Source organism: Triticum dicoccoides, chromosome 4B (assembly GCF_002162155.2).
Source record: "Triticum dicoccoides isolate Atlit2015 ecotype Zavitan chromosome 4B, WEW_v2.0, whole genome shotgun sequence".
NCBI classification, from domain to species: Eukaryota; Viridiplantae; Streptophyta; class Magnoliopsida; order Poales; family Poaceae; genus Triticum; species Triticum dicoccoides.
The window spans coordinates 306077885-306081792 of record NC_041387.1 but is presented as its reverse complement, the minus strand read 5'-3'; positions in this window follow the sequence as shown (position 1 = coordinate 306081792).

Here is a 3908-nt window from a genome sequence, read left to right as displayed (position 1 = left end):
ACGCTTGAGTATCCTTGAATATTTACTTGGAGTGCCTTGGGAATCCCCAAGCTTGAACTCTTGCCTGTTCTCCTTCTCCTTATATCGAGACCTCTTCGATATAAGAACACCTCATCCACACAAAACAAACTGGTGAGATCCGTTAACATAATAAAGCAAATCACTACTTTAAGTATTGTTGCAAACCCATTCATATTTTTATTTTGCATTTTAGCTACTGCATTATAACTTCTCCATGGCTCATACCACCGATAGAATTGATAGTTTGATCAAAACAAGCAAAAAAAATGCATCAAAAACAGAATCTATCAAAAACAGGACAACCTATAGTAATATGAACTTTGACCATACTTCTGTAACTCCAAAAATTCTACAAAATTAGGACAATTTTTTTTTGCATAGCATTATTGTGTAAAATTTTCAGAAACTTTCGACATCCCAGTAAAAAGCGTAAAATCACGCACTACAGCCAAAGTTTCTATTTTTGCACCGCACATACCAACAAGCAATCTAATCATCCTAAAGGCAAATCTTGGCACATTGTTTTTATAATACAATGGATTTGTACAAGGGCATAATTATTTTTGTGAGAAACTTCTATGAAAAACTCATTGTTTCCATGAGCATGAACACAAGTGTTCAAAGTCGACCCTCACTTCTCCAATGCATAACCTTACAATCACTTCTCTTTTTGAAAAAGTTTTTTTAAGTTCCCCTCTATATTTTTTTCTTTTTGAACTTTATAAAGGCACTCAACAGAATAAAATGACTCTAAAACTTCTGGGTTGTCTCCCTGGCAGGACTTTCTTTAAAGTCATTAAGCTAGGCATAAAGTGATCAAGTAATGTATCCACCCAGATCCCAAGGTATAACAAAGCCAATTTTAATTAACAATGATTTGGCATTTAGTAGTGAGCACAAAGCAACATATATCATGCAATGACGAAGTCTAACTCTCTTCCTATGCATCGGCATGTCATAAAAGAACAATTCATGCACATCAAGTGAAGGCCAATACATAGCATAAGCAGTTTCTTGCAAGTTTTTCCTGTTGGAAACATAGAGAGGTGGAGATATAGTTCCTCTCTCATAATAATTGCACGTGGGAGTAGCAAGCACATGCATATTATATTCATCAAAATCATCATGTGCAACGGAAAAAGGCAAACCATCAATGTAGTCCTTAATAAGTGCAAACCTCTCCCATATAGTGTAGTTTGGACAATTCAAAAAGATAATAGGACTATCATGTGTGGGTGCAATAGCAACCATTTCATTCTTAAGATAAGGAACTATAGCAAGTTCATCTCCATAATCATAATTCATATTGGTATCATGGCCACAAGCATAACAATCATCAAGTTCATCAAAAAGGGACATTTCAAACGAATCCAAGGGATCATAGCAATTATCTTAGCATTCATCCTTCGGTAAGAACGAAGGGACATTAAAAAATGTATGAGTTGGTGAGTTACTCTCACTAGAAGGTGGGCACGGGTAGCTAATCTGCTCTTCCTCCTTTTGTTCTTCGCTCTCCTCCTCATCTTCTTCATCCAATGAGCTCAAAGTTTCATCAATTTCTTCTTCCATAGTTTCCTGCAAAATGTTAGACTCTTCTTGGACAGTGGATACCTTCTCAATAAACTCATTAATATCGACATTATATTCATAATTCTCATAGCAATATTTAAGTATAGCAAAATTTTAGGGTCTATAAACAACATCATCATAATCTTCATACTTTTCAAACAAAGATTCAATTTCATAAGCACCTTTAAAAGCAACAAATTCTTGTATTCGTTCCACATTGTAGTAATCATATCTACCATTAGCGTAAGAAGCCAAGGTTTCATTATCATTAAATTCACATGAAAAGGGAAGGGGTCGAACCTTCATCCTAGAGCAATAAGTGTAATCATATCTCAAGCATAAATTCCAAGTGTACCATTGCTACATTTCAATTTGATCCCGTAACAGTTTCCCTTTTTGAGTCAAGCGGTAATCCCTAAAGTATTCATGTTGAACCAACGTGTCTCCCATTATCAAGTTTAATGGGGTTTTCTCAGGATTATCAAAGTAGTGTTTAATATTTTTCACATAACGAGCATCGAGGGTTTTAGGAGGTTCCCCATCTCCATGAGTAGCAAGTACAACTAATTTTTTCGGTATTTCGTATTCCATATCCATAACTAAAGATAAAGAACAACTTAGAACAAAAAATAAAAATTACTTAGTGATAAAGCAAACAAGCACACACAAGAATATTCACCCCACGCTATTCCTCCCCGGCAACAGCGCCAGAAAAAGGTCTTGATAACCCACAAGTATAGGGATCATTTGTAGCCCTTTTTGATAAATAAGAGTATCGAACCCAACGAGCAGCTAAAGGCGGAACAAATATTCCCTCAAGTTCTATCGACCACCGATACAACTCTACGCACACTTAACGTTTGCTTTACCTAGAACAAGAATAAAATTAGAAGTACTTTGTAGGTGTGCATAGGTTTGCAAGATAATAAATAATGTGAAAATAAAAGTTAGGTGTTGTTTAAACAAAGAAACAATTAAGTTTAGTAAAATGAGTGTGGATTAGTGGTGGTAGGACTTGCGGAATTGTCCCTTAGCAATTAACTACTTTACTAGACCGATAGCAAGATTTTAATGTGGGAGAGGCCACTACTAGGATGTCGTCCCTTACTTGGAATTCTATGCACTTATGATTGGAACTATTAGCAAGCATATGCAACTACTAACGTTCATTAAGGTAAAACCCAACCATAGCATTAAGATATATGATGGTCCCCCTTCAGTCTCATACGTGTCAATTTCTATGTTTAGGAAGAAGCTTCTGTCAGCCTTGCCCTCCAATGCATAGTCCTATCAATTTACAACTAACCCTATGGTGTGATCCACACGCGCGCTCATATGATGGGCACCAAGGCAGCAACATAACCACAAGCAAATTAAACCAACCATAGCAATTCACCAATTACCAGTACGAAAACAAAAATCTACTCAGACATCATAGGATGGCACATATCAGTGGATAAAAATATGAAGCATAAAGCACCATGTTCAAGTAGAGGGTACCAAAGCGGGTCGCGGGAGAGTGGACCGCTGAATATAGATGGGGGAAGGTGATGAATATGTTGGTGAAGATGATGGATTTGTTGGAGTAGATCGCCGTCACATGATGATTACCCAGCCGGCATTCCGGTGCCACTAGGGGAGAGGGGGAGAGAGCCCCCCTCCTTCTTCCTTGGCCTCCCCCTAGATGGGAGGATAGTTCCCCCTCTGGTCCATGGTTGCCATGCTTGCGAAGGGGCGAGAGCCCCTCCGAGATTCGATCTGTCTCTCTGTTCTCTTCTGTTTCGCATTCCTGTTTTCTGGCCCTTCACCGTTTCTTAAATTCCGGAGATCCGTAACTCCAATTGCGCTGAAATTTTTACACAATGTTTTTCATAAATTATCTTTCTTCCGCCCGAAGAAGGGCTCCAACCGACTTACGAGGAGTGCACAAGACATCTGGGTGCGCCAGGGGGTGCCCGGGACGCCATGATGGGTTGTGGAAGCCACGGGCCTCCGTTTGCATTGATTCCACCTCCCAAAAATCACATATATTCCAAAATAATTCTCCGTAAATTTTTGTCATGTTTGGAGTTTGTTTGATATGGATATTCTGTGAAACAAAAAAGTTGCAACAAACAGGAACTGACACTGGGCACTTGATAATCATATAAAATGTTGCCAAAAATATGTGAAAGTTTTATAATATTGGCATGAAACAATGAAAAACTATAGATACGATGGAGACGTATCATGCTGCACCGAGCGAAAAAATTTGGCAACCGCGGAAATATCTAGCTCCCCCTCCCCCCCCCCCCAACCAAAAGCAAAATTTAATTGTT